Consider the following 18,228-nt stretch of genomic DNA (forward strand, 5'->3'; position numbering starts at 1 on the left):
GCAAAGGCATATTTCTGTGGGGGATCTCAGCTGGACTGAGGCCCCTGGGCAGGACGACTTGTACCTTGAGAGGATTCCAGTCTACCCGTGAGAAAACAGACAGGAGCGAGAAGAGCTGCAGCTGCAAGATAAGCAAGTCCTGAGAAAGTGTCGACTACAAGACAAAGCAGAAATGTCCTTTTGGCAGAAGAGATGAGTTATAAAGAACTGTGCAAATAACAAATGATAAGAATGTACAACAATTCTGAACCAATTAGAAAGAGACACGTCTGGGAAAGAGAGTACAAATGAACAGGCAATAAAGGCTTTGGTTCTACCCGGCTTTAAAAAGATTTGTTGTTTTGTCACTTTCTCCATCTCAACTGCGAAAAAGAGAGACACGTTGTCCCATGGTCAAGGTGGGAGGTGACGGTTCATTAAGGACTTGAACATCGGTCGATCTTCTCATCCTGCTAGGGTTAAAAGAAAAGATACGGCTCGGACACAGAGAGGGAACCACTGTTCCGCATGCCGGACCGGCATGCCTTTCCAATGGTAACATCCAATACGGCTTTCCATCAGAATATCCCGAAGCTAAGCCAAAAAGGTGCAGGAGAGTGGGTGGTTCCAAAATCCCATTTATCCTCAGTAGAATCGTGACATCGCTACACTGGAGCCACTTTTATTGTCAGGCTTTCTAACAGGGAAATGGAGTCGAGGAACACCGCACTTGAAGGCAGATCTCAAATGATACCTACGGAGCGCACTCTCCTGGGTAGTGTCCTATGTTCTATCCCAGGAATCAAGAGCCTTATTTTCTCACCCTTTCCAGGGATTCCTCCAGCAGATACACGTATACCTTGCAAGAGTCCTTCAAGATTTTAAATGCCATAGAGGTTTGACAGTTTCGCCAGTTCCTGTAGCACGTGTAATGATTTGTTTACGCTTCCATAAAGCACAAGAGCATTTAGGAGGATTCCTGTTATCAGAAAAGGGTTTAAACTGGGGCCTGCTCGAGGACCACATCCACATGGTGTTTTTCAAGTTAGGTACGTACGGCCCTGTAGTCCAGGGTAGCTGAAGGCACCAAGCCAGGGTAACTGTTTCAGTAGCAGGAGTTTCAGAATAACCTGGTATCTGTATGGGGGAAAATGTGGGATCGAAGGGATAATCTATACACTGTCATCTTTCTCGCCTTTTCACGAGAGACAGGTTTTTCCAGTGACCGAGGCCGTCCAATTTCCCGGCTTCATCAAAAAGTCTGGCCACGCCAATTTAGTCAAATGGACTGTGAGACTGAAATGGGGTTCAGTCACACGGTACGTGCCAGAGGTCCTTCAACCTGGCCCAGTCATAGATCGATTCAGGGAGAGGAGACCAGCGTTCTCAGATTCCATCCCCAAAGAGTTCCGTTTCCAAACGCTAGTATGAATTTTATTTCCTTCCTGGCATTTCCAAATGTCCCTCTGGTACCCCCAGACAGACACATTTGTGGTTGGAAGCTCCAAAAGAGAGGATACATCCACCGGAAGATTAGACCTTGCTCTGAGGAGGGAGGGAGTGCTATACAAAGGCCCTGATCTGTGGGATTCCACATACGAATCCATCAAGCAGTTCCCACGCAAGATTTGTTGATCTAGGATCTACACTTCCTCGTCTCTTTACATTGGGTGGAATGTAAAAACAGGATACACAAAATTATCCACCTTCTATACAAAGCAACATTACAACACATTCTACTACTACTGCTGGAAAGTAGAGCAAAAATAAAAAGGTTCTGCCTTGTCCAAACTGGGTTTTCTGTCGCCTTACCTGTGGAATTAGAGCAGAAAGACTCGGTTCCTAGCAACTGTGTTAAAAAGAGGGCACAATCCATCTGGTGTGGATTTTGGGTTCATTCCCATGGCCATCGGTGGCTAACCTTGAGTAAATGTCTAGAGGTGTTGTTAAGGTTAGGGGTACTCACCCCACAGTAGGAAGATCCACCGGGACATGGGTATACTGGGGAGAGAGCCCCGTATCCCTCCCCCACACCACTCCCCACTGCCACCATTGGGGTCACAGAGCCGTGTTGTGTTGACCCGGCGCTGTCCTGGCAACGGCCCCAGTGCCTTCAGGGACGGTGCTGGGCCAGCATAGAGAGGCACTGGGGAGAGTCGAGCTCTTGCCCAGTGGCACTGACTGGCACCAGGACCCCCTTGGCAGCTTCCTGCGGGCGGGCTGGGCACTGTCCTGAGCCCCACCAGGGTGTCCCACCGGAGATCTCTCCCGGCCTCAGCAGGATGGGCCAGCTGATCTGCTGCCTTGGCTCCAGGTGAGCTCCCCCCGCAGCAGCTCGGGGACACGCCGGCACAGCCAGGCCCCGCAGCAGCCGCCTTTCTCCTGCCTGACACCATCTGCTCTGCAGGGACGACCCTGACCCCGAGCAGCCCTGCACGCCTGTGCCGGCATCGCCCCAGCCGCTGCTCCAGCACCGCGTGCGGGTGACCCAGGGCCGTGCGACGAAGAAGAGGGACCTCCTCCTCTACAGCGATGCCTTGGTCATTGCCAAGCCCAGGTAAGACTCGCGCAGCCCAGCTGCCTTTTCTTGCAAGCCCTGGCCCTGGCAGCAGGGCAGGGACACCCAAGGAACAGCCCCAGGCCCCAGCACCCTGCTGCTGGATGCACCCATGGCCGTGCCCGTGGCAGGTGGATGCCAGAGGGGAGCCCCCGGGCTCGGCCACCTCCACATCACTCCCTGCTGCTCCTCTCTGCAGGCGTGGCAGCGGCCCCCGCCCACAGCTCTGCCTGGCCCTGGGCCTGCTGCAGGTGCTGAGCAGCACCAACGGGGCGGCTGGGGATGCCGCCGAGGAGGAGGAAGGCGAGCCCACCAACTCCCTTGTCCTCGTCTGGCCCTCTGGCTCCTGCCTCGTCACTTTCCGGTGAGTCTTGGTGCCATGTGCCGGGTCAGGGCTGGGCAGCACCTCTGTCCTGGCGCACGGGGCTTTGTCTCGCCTCCGAGGCCGTCCCCACGGGGCAGGGCTGTGCCGGCAGCCACCTCTGCCCGCAGGCTGGGCAGCGGCGGCTGCTCAGGCTGGTTCTCCTCTCTTTCTGCAGCTCCCGGGCGCTGAAGGAGCTCTGGGTCAGCGCGCTCTGTGGGTAAGCCCTGCCTGGCACTGCAGCCTCGGGGGCCCGTGCTCCCCTCAGAGGCTTGGCTCCAGGCGTAGCAGGATGATGCGGAAACACCGCTCCCCAGCTGGGGAGAGGTGCCCCCGTGTCTGCATGGGGGCAGCTCTTGAGCGGGCAGAGCTGGTGGAGCGGCTTCGGCCAGCTCTATCCAGCCAAAACTTGCCCAGCCCCATCCTCACCACTGCCGCTGCTCTCCGCTCCACTGCCAGGCAGGACGCGGCTCTTTCGGGGCACTTTGGCAGTCATCCCCAGGCTGGCAGAAAAGGGAAGAGGCGGCTTGGGGCTCACACGGCTCTTCCTCTGCCTCTTCCCCATGCACAGGCCACCAGAAGGAGTGGAGGGAGCCCAGGTGACCCAGCTGCCCTCCATCAAGCTCCTGCTGAAGGAGCTGAGGCACCGCAAGGCCGTGAGTGCCCCTCCTGTGTCCCCTCTGCCCCCACAGCCTGCTCCGGCCCAGCAGCAGCTGCGTGGCTTCTCACCTTCTGCTCTTTTCCCCTTGCCCAGGCGACGACACTACGCCCCAGCAGCCTGCAGAGGCTGGTCGAGTGCCAGGCAAAGGTGAGCGTCGCTCGGGGGGCGATCTCGCCCATCCTCACCGCTCACACGCTCTCAGGGGCTGATGCAGCTCGCTGGGGGCCCTTTTTGCTTCAGGGCTGCTTGCTGAGCACAGGGCGTTTCTTGCAGGCTGGTGCAGAGCAGCCGCCATCTCCCAAGCCCGCCAGCAGCCAAGGTGGACTTGGCCACTCCTCTGGTGAGTTGAAGGAAGACGAGGGCAGGGTGGCCCCTCTCTCCTCCTCTTGCAGGCAGGCACTTGTGCTGCACTGGGGCTGCTACTGCTCTGCAGCAGCAGTGGGCTGATCCCCCGGCGCCCCTCCTTCCCAAATGGCACCTCTCCTGTGCACTCCCTGCCCAGGGGACAGCACTGAGAGGCTCCGGGAGCACTCGCCTGCTCCTTCTCACGCAGGGGGTTCTGCTCTCTTTTCCTTGGCAGCAGGCGGGACCCGCAGGAGGAGGAGGTGGCTGTGCTGGCCCTTTGCGCGGCGAGGAACCTCGGTCGCCGCAGAGGTGCCCGGGCCGTCGGGCTCTGGTGGCAGCGAGCGTCTCTTTGGCCGGCCCCTGGCAGCTCTCTGCAGCCAGGACGGCACGCTGCCCCAGCCCATCCAGGTAAGCGAGCCTGGCCAGCGGGGACCCATCCCTCGGGCTCCTCTGGAGAGGTGGTGTCCCCAGCAGAGGGATCCCAAGTGGCGCTCAGGGACAAACGGGGCTCCTCCCTACAGGCTCACCCACCTCCAGGCGCCCCTGCATGCTGCCCCAGCGAAAGCACAGCTGTCCACACACGCCCCAGCCAAGCACCTGTCCTCCTCTGTCCCCTGCAGGACCTGCTGGCTCTCCTGCATGAGCATGGGCCATCCACCGAGGGCATCTTCCGACTGGCGGACAGTCAGCGTGCCGCCCGGCAGCTCAGGGAGGCCCTCGACAGCGGAGCGGAGGTCCACCTCCACAGCCAGCCTGCGCACCGCCTGGCCGTCCTCTTGAAGGTGAACCCTGCTGACCTGGAGCCCGGCAGCTCCTGGCCCTCTTGGTGCTGATGGGCACCTGCGGGAGCAGCCCCTGAAACCTGCTCACCTGCTCCCGAGCCAGAGGGCCGGGAATGCTGCCTGTGCTCCCAGCAGCAGGGCTCAAAGCCTCACCCAGAGCCCTTGGAATTACAGGACTTCCTCCGTGACATTCCCTCCAAGCTCCTCGAGGTTGAGCTCTACCAGGAGTGGATGAGTGCCCTGCAGAAGACCAGCAGGCAGGAGAGGCTGGCCGGACTGAAAGAGTAAGTGTGGCAAGCAGCCTGCCTGCTCCGCAGGGACTGGCAGAGGCCGGCACTTGCCTGCAAAGTGATGGCCTCCTTGAAGAAGCTGTGTTTTCTGCCGGCCACCTCCTGCTGCTCGGGGGGGAGGTTTTAGCAGGGGAGTGGCACAGGAAAGCATTGGCCTCCTTGGAGCTCTTCCTGAAGGCATTGGGGGATGCTCCAGGAAGGGACACGTGCCAGCAGAGCAGGGAGGGAGGTGGGTGTATCTGAGTGAAGGCAGCCCCTCCGCGGGGGAGCAGGTGTGGCCAGGGAGCCTTCCCTCAGGTGTGCTTGGCTGAGAGCAGCCTGGGAGACCTGTGTTGCCAGTGCCTGCCTAAGTAACCTGGGGTTCCTGCTCCCTCAGGGTGGTCAGCAAGTTGCCCGAGGCCAACCTCCCGCTCCTCAAGAGCTTGCTGGCCCTGCTGCAACACATCAGCAGAAATGCAGCCACCAGCAGGATGACTGCTGGCAACCTGGCCATCTGCGTGGGGCCAAACCTCCTGAGCCCAGCCGAGGAGAACACGCTCCCCCTGGAGGTCCTGCTGCAGGCGACAGGGAAGGTACGCTGTGTTTCCCAGCCAGCTCCAGCCTGCCGGGCCCAGCCGAGCTTTGCTGTTCAGAGGTACCTGGCTGCCTCCTCTCTTCAGCAAATGCTCGTGGGGCAGCTGCAGGGAAGAGCAGCCCCACAGCCGCAGCTTTCTGCACAGAAGGGAGCAGCAGGAGTGGGAAAGGCTGCTTGACCCGTTTCCAGCCACCCAGGTGCAAACCCATGGTTTGCTGTGTGCAGGTGACAGAGCTGGTGGAGCTCCTCATTGAACACCGCGGGGAACTCTTTGGGGAGGAGGTGGCTGGCCTTGCCGGCGCATCGACCGAGGACTCGCCGGCAGAGGTATGTCGGGGCTGCAGAGGGGGCGCAAACCGCAGAGGTACGTCAAGGCCACAGACAGCAGGACAACAAAAGCCTCCCACCTCAGGAGGCGCTACTGCTGCCGCAGGGGCCAGCAAGGGCAGGCAGCAGCCTGCGTCTCTGCAGAAGTGCAGAGCACGGCTGACGCAGGTTGGCCATGGCACTTGGGGCGGGGATCCCACCCGAACGGGCTCCGCTGAGCTGAGCAAAGCCGCCCCGGGGATCTGCCTTTCAGAGCTACGGCAGCAACTGGGCAGGTAGGTCCTCGCCATCTGCTCACTTCCACATTTCCATTGCAGGTTCCTCCAGGCGCTCCAGAAAGCACCAAACACCTCAAGAGCTCGTCTGAGGAGAGGAGGTAAGACGAGCCAGCTCTGATTAAGAGCCAAATTGGTTCAAGTTGATCATGGCTTTACCTCTCTAACAATCCTATCGAATGGAAAGGGTGCCCAGCTCGCCACAGCGAAGAAAGCGAAGAAGGGAAGAGGAGGGAAGTGAAGGGCAGCCAGACGGCAAGAGGAGAAAACTAGACAGAGAGCTCTCAGGGCTGGGCAACTGAGGAAATCCAAGCAGGCAAGAAGAACGAGGAGCCCAGGTGCGTAGCAGACCCTGCCGTCCATCTTTCAAAGTTCGGGACACTGCTCTGAGTATAGCAAATCTCTCCAAGGTGCACAGAGATGGCCCCAGACAGGAAGCACGCCCCTGCCCTTGGGAGAACCTGTACGTCAGGAGAAACAGACCACTCCAACTTTGGCAGTTTTCATTCTGCTCCTGTTGAAGCTCTGCTTCTGCAAGGCTGAGCAGACACCCCAGCAAGGTCACAAGACTCACGATTTTGAGCTCTTTGACCCACCACCTGCTGAAAGAGGCACAGGCCCGCTTTTCTCTTCGTGTCACCTGGCAATCCTAGCACTGGCTGCTGCTGTCTGAATGCCAAAGACACAGCAAGGACTTGTTCCGAGTAGCTGTAGGCACTGAGATAGATGTTGGCACTTGTTAAAAAGCTCACGTTTCACCGGAGATCTTTGAGGGAAGAAAAAACCAACCAAACAGTAAAAAAGAAGCACGTTTGGCCTTCCAACGTGGGTTTGGAGCAAGAGACAGTGCGGGATGCTGCTGCTTGGGTTTGGGAAAGGGCCACTTACTTCATGGCTCCCTAGGGGCTGCCTGCCAAGCCCTTCTGCCGGGCAAGGGGGCAGTGCACGCCTCTGTCATCTTGCGGTGCTCTGAGGCTATTGCCGGTGTTGAGAAGGGGCCGAAGCAACAATCTAGTCGCTGCCAGCAAGGGTTCTCTCTCCTGCCACCAACGACCCCTTTCTTGGTGGACTTCCAGAAGAGCAGGGAACAAAGTCACTCCCGTTCCTTCCCCACGGTTTCATCAGTGCCTTCTGACTCTGTCCTTGTAGGTGCCGAGTTACTTTGGCTGCTTGGGTTCCCCAGACGAGCTCTGATGCCCCGTCTCCGAGGGGCACGATGCAGCCCCAACACCACCGCACTGGAGGCGAGGAGAGGGCTACCGTGCCTTTCTGCTTGGGCCGGCACCTCTCATTCACGCACCGCTAAGCCGGAGCAGCGCTGCACTGCCCTCAGAGCCATCGCACCCCTCGCAGGAGGCCTTGCTGCTCACTCATCAGCTCCAGGAGCAAATCCCCACCAGCTGGCACATCTCCCCAGAGGGGGAGCTGGCACCTGAACTTCAGATTCTATGGAGCGTGTGACACCTGGCGGTGCCTAGCATCGGGGACAGACATGAGGGACATGCTGGACATGGGCGAAAACGTCGGATGTGGAGACCTTAGTGCGGGCTTTCTTGCCGTTTCCCTGCCATTCAGTTCCCTGCCTCTGTGGTTAAGTGAGAACTGCAGATCACCGTTGGTCCGGAGCTACTAACTGGAGTCAATGGTGCTGTTGTACACGCAGCTGCCTCTTTGCTTGTGCGTACACAGACTTGGAGTCGCTGATAAATCATTGGGATACAAAGTTGTGTCCCATTCTCTTTTCCGTAGCACGCATGTCCCAAAGTATATCGCAACCAAAGCACTTCAGAAATACAGGAATATGGAAATGCTGTTGGGAAATGATAGCAGGCATCCCGGCCATTTGCAAACAAAGCTGTCTCCAATCTTGACTACTGGCAGAGTGATTTGCCTGTAGTAGGACTGAATGGCCAATACGTGCCTGTTCCCCTTGCCTTTGCTGCAATACATGGTGTGAACTGTCTGCAGTCGTGAGCATTTCTTCATTTGTCCTTCTTTCTAAAATTGCTTACTATTTCTTGACAAAAATAAAGTGTCAAATGTATACCTGGCCAGTCTCAGTATTTGGATGGGGCCCTTCCCTTCCCTTCCCTTCCCTTCCCTTCCCTTCCCTTCCCTTCCCTTCCCTTCCCTTCCCTTCCCTTCCCTTCCCTTCCCTTCCCTTCCCTTCCCTTCCCTTCCCTTCCCTTCCCTTCCCTTCCCTTCCCTTCCCTTCCCTTCCCTTCCCTTCCCTTCCCTTCCCTTCCCTTCCCTTCCCTTCCCTTCCCTTCCCTTCCCTTCCCTTCCCTTCCCTTCCCTTCCCTTCCCTTCCCTTCCCTTCCCTTCCCTTCCCTTCCCTTCCCTTCCCTTCCCTTCCCTTCCCTTCCCTTCCCTTCCCTTCCCTTCCCTTCCCTTCCCTTCCCTTCCCTTCCCTTCCCTTCCCTTCCCTTCCCTTCCCTTCCCTTCCCTTCCCTTCCCTTCCCTTCCCTTCCCTTCCCTTCCCTTCCCTTCCCTTCCCTTCCCTTCCCTTCCCTTCCCTTCCCTTCCCTTCCCTTCCCTTCCCTTCCCTTCCCTTCCCTTCCCTTCCCTTCCCTTCCCTTCCCTTCCCTTCCCTTCCCTTCCCTTCCCTTCCCTTCCCTTCCCTTCCCTTCCCTTCCTTCCCTTCCCCTCATCCCACTCGGTGGATTTCAGGGCAGGTCAATCTTTTCAGTCATACAGAAAACACATCAATCATACACAAGACACAGCCATAAATCTGCAAAACAGGTTGCTTAAGGCAAAAATGCAAACTCTCCTTCACGCCACCCCGTCACTTAAACAGCCGTTTTGCAGCCGTGGTCTTCAGCTCTGGCGAGGATGCTCCCATCTTCCTTGGGCGTGGTGATTTCAACAGAGCGAATAGAGGGGAAAAGTGAAGAAGGATTTCCAGAAATCATAGTCCTGCCTAGAGCTAACCCTACCATTAACAAGAAGAACCCGAGTCAAATAAGAAGTCCCAGATTTGTCAACCATTGTTTCCAGCCCGTATATCCCAGAGACAGAAAGATATTTGAGATGCAATCTCTTGGCTGTAAGTATTGGAATAATTCCCCAGGCTCCTTTGAAATGTCTAAGATTTCAGCTCTGGCTTGTTCTAGGATAGTAGAAGCATTATCAAGAGGAATTCAACAGTCCTCCTGCCTATCATTCAACACTCCAGAAAATCCACCTTCTTTCAAGAGTAACATGTCCAAGGCCAATCGGTTTTGTAGAGCCATTTTGGATCCCCCTTGCACCTGTTGGTTTAGCTCCTTGTGGTGATTTGGTTCTGGCCAAAATGCCAGGTGCCCACCAAAGCCACTCTATCACTCCCCCTCCTTAACTGGACAGGAGAGAGGAGAGGAAAACAAAATAACAACAGCCTTGTGGGGTTGAGATAAGGACAGGGACATCACTCAGCATTTACCGTCACGGGCAAAACAGACTCCCTTTAGGAAAAATGTCATTTATTGCCAGTTAACTCAGACAGGAGTAAGGAGAAATAAAACCAAATCTTCAAACACCTTCCCCCCACCCCTCCCTCCTTTCCCGGGCATAACTTCGATCCCGATTTTCCTCCCTCCTCCCCCCGCCAGCGGCACAGCGGGGAAAACAGGGAATGGGGGTTGGGGTCAGTTCATCACACTGTAGTTTTCTGCCGCTTCTTCCTCCTCAGGGGGACGATTCCTCCCACGTTTCCCCTGCTCCAATGTGGGGTCCCCCTCACGGGAGAAAGTCCTCCATGACTTCTCCAACGTGAGTCTTCCCACGGGTTCAGTCCTTCATGAACTGCTCCAGCGTGGGTCTCCTCCGTGGGGTGCAGTCCTTCAGGAGCCGACTGCTCCAACATGAGCCCCCCTCGCGGGCTCTCTGGCAGCAAACCTGCTCCAGCGTGGGCTTCTCTCTCTCCACGGGCCACAGGTCCTGCCAGGAGCCTGCTCCGGTGCAGGCTTCCCACGGGGTCACAGCTTCCTTCAGGCATCCACCTACTCCGGCGTGGGGGCCCTCCACGGGGTGTAGGCAGTCATCTGCTCCACCGCCCACGGGCTGCAGGGGGACAGCCTGCCTCACCGTGGTCTTCACCACAGGCCGCATGGGAATCGCTGCTCCGGCGCCTGGAGCATCTCCTCCCCCTCCTTCTTCACTGACCTGGCTGTCTGCAGGATGTTTCTCTCACCTATTCTCACTCCTCTCACTCGCTGGAATTGTTGCTGCGCAACAACTTTTTCACTCTCTTAAATACCTTGTCACAGAGGCGAAAAACGCTGTCGCTGATGGGCTCGGCCTTGGCCAGCGGCGGGTCCGTCTTAAAGCCGGCTGGCATTGCCTATATCTGACATAGGGGAAACTTCTAGCAGCTTCGTACAGAAGCCACCCCTGTAAGCCCCCCGCGACCAAAACCTTGCCACAGAAACCTCTTACACTGTGGTTCTACAATCCCATTTATCCTCAGTAGAATCGTGACATCGCCACACTGGAGCCGCTTTTATTGTCAGGCTTTCTAACGGGGAAATGGAGTCGAGGAACACCGCACTTGAAGGCAGATCTCAAATGATACCTACGGAGCGCACTCTCCTGGGTAGTGTCCTATGTTCTATCCCAGGAATCAAGAGCCTTATTTTCTCACCCTTTCCAGGGATTCCTCCAGCAGATACACGTACACCTTGCAAGAGTCCTTCAAGATTTTAAATGCCATACAGTTTTGACAGTTTCGCCATTTCCTGTAGCACGTGTAATGATTTGTTTACGCTTCCATAAAGCACAAGAGCATTTAGGAAGATTCCTGTTATCAGAAAAGGGTTTAAACTGGGGCCTGCTCGAGGACCACATCCACATGGTGTTTTTCAAGTTAGGTACGTACGGCCCTGTAGTCCAGGGTAGCTGAAGGCACCAAGCCAGGGTAACTGTTTCAGTAGCAGGAGTTTCAGAATAACCTGGTATCTGTATGGGGGAAAATGTGGGATCGAAGGGATAATCTATACACTGTCATCTTTCTCGCCTTTTCACGAGAGAGGTTTTTCCAGTGACCGAGGCCGTCCAATTTCCCGGCTTCATCAAAAAGTCTGGCCACGCCAATTTAGTCAAATGGACTGTGAGATTGAAATGGGGTTCAGTCACACGGCACGTGCCAGAGGTCCTCCAACCTGGCCCAGTCATAGATCGATTCAGGGAGAGGAGACCAGCGTTCTCAGATTCCATCCCCAAAGAGTTCCGTTTCCAAACGCTAGTATGAATTTTATTTCCTTCCTGGCATTTCCAAATGTCCCTCTGGTACCCCCAGACAGACACATTTGTGGTTGGAAGCTCCAAAAGAGAGGATACATCCACCGGAAGATTAGACCTTGCTCTGAGGAGGGAGGGAGTGCTATACAAAGGCCCTGATCTGTGGGATTCCACATACGAATCCATCAAGCAGTTCCCATGCAAGATTTGCCGATCTAGGATCTACACTTCCTCGTCTCTTTACATTGGGTGGAATATAAAAACAGGATACACAAAATTATCCACCTTCTAAACAAAGCAGCATTACAACACATTCTACTACTACTGCTGGAAAGTAGAGCAAAAATAAAAAGGTTCTGCCTTGTCCAAACTGGGTTTTCTGTCGCCTTACCTGTGGAATTAGAGCAGAAAGACTCGGTTCCTAGCAACTGTGTTAAAAAGAGGGCACAATCCATCTGGTGTGGATTTTGGGTTCTTTCCCATGGCCATCGGTGGCTAACCGCAAGTAAACGTCTAGAGGTGTTGTTAAGGTTAGGGGTACTCGCCCCACAGTAGGAAGATCCACCGGGACATGGGTATACTGGGGAGAGAACCCCGTACCCCTCCCCCACACCACTCCCCACTGCCACCGTTGGGGTCACAGAGCCGTGTTGTGTTGACCCGGCGCTGTCCTGGCAACGGCCCCAGTGCCTTCAGGGACGGTGCTGGGCCAGCACAGAGAGGCACTGGGGAGAGTCGAGCTCTTGCCCAGTGGCACTGACTGGCACCAGGACCCCCTTGGCAGCTTCCCTCGGGCGGGCCGGGCACTGTCCTGAGCCCCACCAGGGTGTCCCACCGGAGATCTCTCCCGGCCTCAGCAGGATGGGCCAGCTGATCTGCTGCCTTGGCTCCAGGTGAGCTCCCCCCGCAGCAGCTCGGGGACACGCCGGCACAGCCAGGCCCCGCAGCAGCCGCCTTTCTCCTGCCTGACACCATCTGCTCTGCAGGGACGACCCTGACCCCGAGCAGCCCTGCACGCCTGTGCCGGCATCGCCCCAGCCGCTGCTCCAGCACCGCGTGCGGGTGACCCAGGGCCGCGCGACAAAGAAGAGGGACCTCCTCCTCTACAGCGGTGCCTTGGTCATCGCCAAGCCCAGGTAAGACTCGCGCAGCCCAGCTGCCTTTTCTTGCAAGCCCTGGCCCTGGCAGCAGGGCAGGGACACCCAAGGAACAGCCCCAGGCCCCAGCACCCTGCTGCTGGATGCACCCATGGCCGTGCCCGTGGCAGGTGGATGCCAGAGGGGAGCCCCCGGGCTCGGCCACCTCCACATCACTCCCTGCTGCTCCTCTCTGCAGGCGTGGCAGCGGCCCCCGCCCACAGCTCTGCCTGGCCCTGGGCCTGCTGCAGGTGCTGAGCAGCACCAACGGGGCGGCTGGGGATGCCGCCGAGGAGGAGGAAGGCGAGCCCACCAACTCCCTTGTCCTCGTCTGGCCCTCTGGCTCCTGCCTCGTCACTTTCCGGTGAGTCTTGGTGCCACGTGCCGGGACAGGGCTGGGCAGCACCTCTGTCCTGGCGCACGGGGCTTTGTCTCGCCTCCGTGGCCGTCCCCACGGGGCAGGGCTGTGCCGGCAGCCACCTCTGCCCGCAGGCTGGGCAGCGGCGGCTGCTCAGGCTGCTTCTCCTCTCTTTCTGCAGCTCCCGGGCGCTGAAGGAGCTCTGGGTCAGCGCGCTCTGTGGGTAAGCCCTGCCTGGCACTGCAGCCTCGGGGGGCCGTGCTCCCCTCAGAGGCTTGGCTCCAGGCGTAGCAGGATGATGCGGAAACACCGCTCCCCAGCTGGGGAGAGGTGCCCCCGTGTCTGCATGGGGGCAGCTCTTGAGCGGGCAGAGCTGGTGGAGCGGCTTCGGCCAGCTCTGTCCAGTCAACACTTGCCCAGCCCCATCCTCACCACTGCCGCTGCTCTCCGCTCCACTGCCAGGCAGGACGCGGCTCTTTCGGGGCACTTTGGCAGTCATCCCCAGGCTGGCAGAAAAGGGAAGAGGCGGCTTGGGGCTCACACGGCTCTTCCTCTGCCTCTTCCCCATGCACAGGCCACCAGAAGGAGTGGAGGGAGCCCAGGTGACCCAGCTGCCCTCCATCAAGCTCCTGCTGAAGGAGCTGAGGCACCGCAAGGCCGTGAGTGCCCCTCCTGTGTCCCCTCTGCCCCCACAGCCTGCTCCGGCCCAGCAGCAGCTGCGTGGCTTCTCACCTTCTGCTCTTTTCCCCTTGCCCAGGCGACGACACTACGCCCCAGCAGCCTGCAGAGGCTGGTCGAGTGCCAGGCAAAGGTGAGCGTCGCTCGGGGGGCGATCTCGCCCATCCTCACCGCTCACATGCTCTCAGGGGCTGTGGGGGCCCTTTTTGCTTCAGGGCTGCTTGCTGAGCACAGGGCATTTCTTGCAGGCTGGTGCAGAGCAGCCGCCATCTCCCAAGCCCGCCAGCAGCCAAGGTGGACTTGGCCACTCCTCTGGTGAGTTGAAGGAAGACGAGGGCAGGGTGGCCCCTCTCTCCTCCTCTTGCAGGCAGGCACTTGTGCTGCACTGGGGCTGCTACTGCCCTGCTTGCAGGGCACGGCCATGCCCACTGCACTGCAGCAGCAGTGGGCTGATCCCCCGGTGCCCCTCCTTCCCAAATGGCACCTCTCCTGCGCACTCCCTGCCCAGGGGACAGCACTGAGAGGCTCCGGGAGCACTCGCCTGCTCCTTCTCACGCAGGGGGTTCTGCTCTCTTTTCCTTGGCAGCAGGCGGGACCCGCAGGAGGAGGAGGTGGCTGTGCTGGCCCTTTGCGCGGCGAGGAACCTCGGTCGCCGCAGAGGTGCCCGGGCCGTCGGGCTCTGGTGGCAGCGAGCGTCTCTTTGGCCGGCCCCTGGCAGCTCTCTGCAGCCAGGACGGCACGCTGCCCCAGCCCATCCAGGTAAGCGAGCCTGGCCAGCGGGGACCCATCCCTCGGGCTCCTCTGGAGAGGTGGTGTCCCCAGCAGAGGGATCCCAAGTGGCGCTCAGGGACAAACGGGGCTCCTCCCTACAGGCTCACCCACCTCCAGGCACCCCTGCATGCTGCCCCAGCGAAAGCACAGCTGTCCACACACGCCCCAGCCAAGCACCTGTCCTCCTCTGTCCCCTGCAGGACCTGCTGGCTCTCCTGCATGAGCATGGGCCATCCACCGAGGGCATCTTCCGACTGGCGGACAGTCAGCGTGCCGCCCGGCAGCTCAGGGAGGCCCTCGACAGCGGAGCGGAGGTCCACCTCCACAGCCAGCCTGCGCACCGCCTGGCCGTCCTCTTGAAGGTGAACCCTGCTGACCTGGAGCCCGGCAGCTCCTGGCCCTCTTGGTGCTGATGGGCACCTGCGGGAGCAGCCCCTGAAACCTGCTCACCTGCTCGCGAGCCAGAGGGCCGGGAATGCTGCCTGTGCTCCCAGCAGCAGGGCTCAAAGCCTCACCCAGAGCCCTTGGCATTACAGGACTTCCTCCGTGACATTCCCTCCAAGCTCCTCGAGGTTGAGCTCTACCAGGAGTGGATGAGTGCCCTGCAGAAGACCAGCAGGCAGGAGAGGCTGGCCGGACTGAAAGAGTAAGTGTGGCAAGCAGCCTGCCTGCTCCGCAGGGACTGGCAGAGGCCGGCACTTGCCTGCAAAGTGATGGCCTCCTTGAAGAAGCTGTGTTTTCTGCCGGCCACCTCCTGCTGCTCGGGGGGGAGGTTTTAGCAGGGGAGTGGCACAGGAAAGCATTGGCCTCCTTGGAGCTCTTCCTGAAGGCATTGGGGGATGCTCCAGGAAGGGACACGTGCCAGCAGAGCAGGGAGGGAGGTGGGTGTATCTGAGTGAAGGCAGCCCCTCCGCGGGGGAGCAGGTGTGGCCAGGGAGCCTTCCCTCAGGTGTGCTTGGCTGAGAGCAGCCTGGGAGACCTGTGTTGCCAGTGCCTGCCTAAGTAACCTGGGGTTCCTGCTCCCTCAGGGTGGTCAGCAAGTTGCCCGAGGCCAACCTCCCGCTCCTCAAGAGCTTGCTGGCCCTGCTGCAACACATCAGCAGAAATGCAGCCACCAGCAGGATGACTGCTGGCAACCTGGCCATCTGCGTGGGGCCAAACCTCCTGAGCCCAGCCGAGGAGAACACGCTCCCCCTGGAGGTCCTGCTGCAGGCGACAGGGAAGGTACGCTGTGTTTCCCAGCCGGCTCCAGCCTGCCGGGCCCAGCCGAGCTTTGCTGTTCAGAGGTACCTGGCTGCCTCCTCTCTTCAGCAAATGCTCGTGGGGCAGCTGCAGGGAAGAGCAGCCCCACAGCTGCAGCTTTCTGCGCAGAAGGGAGCAGCAGGAGTGGGAAAGGCTGCTTGACCCGTTTCCAGCCACCCAGGTGCAAACCCATGGTTTGCTGTGTGCAGGTGACAGAGCTGGTGGAGCTCCTCATTGAACACCGCGGGGAACTCTTTGGGGAGGAGGTGGCTGGCCTTGCCAGCGCATCGACCGAGGACTCGCCGGCAGAGGTATGTCGGGGCTGCAGAGGGGGCGCAAACCGCAGAGGTACGTCAAGGCCACAGACAGCAGGACAACAAAAGCCTCCCACCTCAGGAGGCGCTACTGCTGCCGCAGGGGCCAGCAAGGGCAGGCAGCAGCCTGCGTCTCTGCAGAAGTGCAGAGCACGGCTGACGCAGGTTGGCCATGGCACTTGGGGCGGGGATCCCACCCGAACGGGCTCCGCTGAGCTGAGCAAAGCCGCCCCGGGGATCTGCCTTTCAGAGCTACGGGAGCAACTGGGCAGGTAGGTCCTCGCCATCTGCTCACTTCCACATTTCCATTGCAGGTTCCTCCAGGCGCTCCAGAAAGCACCAAACACCTCAAGAGCTCGTCTGAGGAGAGGAGGTAAGACGACCCAGCTCTGATTAAGAGCCAAATTGGTTCAAGTTGATCATGGCTTTACCTCTCTAACAATCCTATCGAATGGAAAGGGTGCCCAGCTCGCCACAGCGAAGAAAGCGAAGAAGGGAAGAGGAGGGAAGTGATGGGCAGCCAGACGGCAAGAGGAGAAAACTAGACAGAGAGCTCTCAGGGCTGGGCAACTGAGGAAATCCAAGCAGGCAAGAAGAACGAGGAGCCCAGGTGCGTAGCAGACCCTGCCGTCCATCTTTCAAAGTTCGGGACACTGCTCTGAGTATAGCCAACCTCTCCGAGGTGCACGGAGATGGCCCCAGACAGGAAGCACGCCCCTGCCCTTGGGAGAACCTGTACGTCAGGAGAAACAGACCACTCCAACTTTGGCAGTTTTCATTCTGCTCCTGTTGAAGCTCTGCTTCTGCAAGGCTGAGCAGACACCCCAGCAAGGTCACAAGACTCACGATTTTGAGCTCTTTGACCCACCACCTGCTGAAAGAGGCACAGGCCCGCTTTTCTCTTCATGTCACCTGGCAATCCTAGCACTGGCTGCTGGTGTCTGAATGCCAAAGACACAGCAAGGACTTGTTCCGAGTAGCTGTAGGCACTGAGAGAGATGTTGGCACTTGTTAAAAAGCTCACGTTTCACCGGAGATTTTTGAGGGAAGAAAAAAACAACCAAACAGTAAAAAAGAAGCACGTTTGGCCTTCCAACGTGGGTTTGGAGCAAGAGACAGTGCGGGATGCTGCTGCTTGGGTTTGGGAAAGGGCCACTTACTTCATGGCTCCCTAGGGGCTGCCTGCCAAGCCCTTCTGCCGGGCAAGGGGGCAGTGCACGCCTCTGTCATCTTGCGGTGCTCTGAGGCTATTGCCGGTGTTGAGAAGGGGCCGAAGCAACCCTCTAGTCACTGCCAGCAAGGGTTCTCTCTCCTGCCGCCAACGACCCCTTTCTTGGTGGACTTCCCAAAGAGCAGGGAACAAAGTCACTCCTGTTCCTTCCCCACGGTTTCATCAGTGCCTTCTGACTCTGTCCTTGTAGGTGCCGAGTTACTTTGGCTGCTTGGGTTCCCCAGACGAGCTCTGATGCCCCGTCTCCGAGGGGCACGATGCAGCCCCAACACCACCGCACTGGAGGCGAGGAGAGGGCTACCGTGCCTTTCTGCTTGGGCCGGCACCTCTCACTCACGCACCGCTAAGCCGGAGCAGCGCTGCACTGCCCTCAGAGCCATCGCACCCCTCGCAGGAGGCCTTGCTGCTCACTCATCAGCTCCAGGAGCAAATCCCCACCAGCTGGCACATCTCCCCAGGGGGGGAGCTGGCACCTGAACTTCAGATTCTATGGAGCGTGTGACACCTGGCGGTGCGTAGCATCGGGGACAGACATGAGGGACATGCTGGACATGGGCGAAAACGTCGGATGTGGAGACCTTAGTGCGGGCTTTCTTGCCGTTTCCCTGCCATTCAGTTCCCTGCCTCTGTGGTTAAGTGAGAACTGCAGATCACCGTTGGTCCGGAGCTACTAACTGGAGTCAATGGTGCTGTTGTACACGCAGCTGCCTCTTTGCTTGTGCGTACACAGACTTGGAGTCGCTGATAAATCATTGGGATACAAAGTTGTGTCCCATTCTCTTTTCCGTAGCACGCATGTCCCAAAGTATATCGCAACCAAAGCACTTCAGAAATACAGGAATATGGAAGTGCTGTTGGGAAATGATAGCAGGCATCCCGGCCATTTGCAAACAAAGCTGTCTCCAATCTTGACTGCTGGCAGAGTGATTTGCCTGTAGTAGGACTGAATGGCCAATACGTGCCTGTTCCCCTTGCCTTTGCTGCAATACATGGTATGAACTGTCTGCAGTCGTGAGCATTTCTTCATTTGTCCTTCTTTCTAAAATTGCTTACTATTTCTTGACAAAAATAAAGTGTCAAATGTATACCTGGCCAGTCTCAGTATTTGGATGGGGCCCTTCCCTTCC

This window comes from Leptosomus discolor, chromosome 2 (genome assembly GCF_034619465.1).
Source record: "Leptosomus discolor isolate bLepDis1 chromosome 2, bLepDis1.hap2, whole genome shotgun sequence".
In the NCBI taxonomy this organism is placed as follows: Eukaryota; Metazoa; Chordata; class Aves; order Leptosomiformes; family Leptosomidae; genus Leptosomus; species Leptosomus discolor.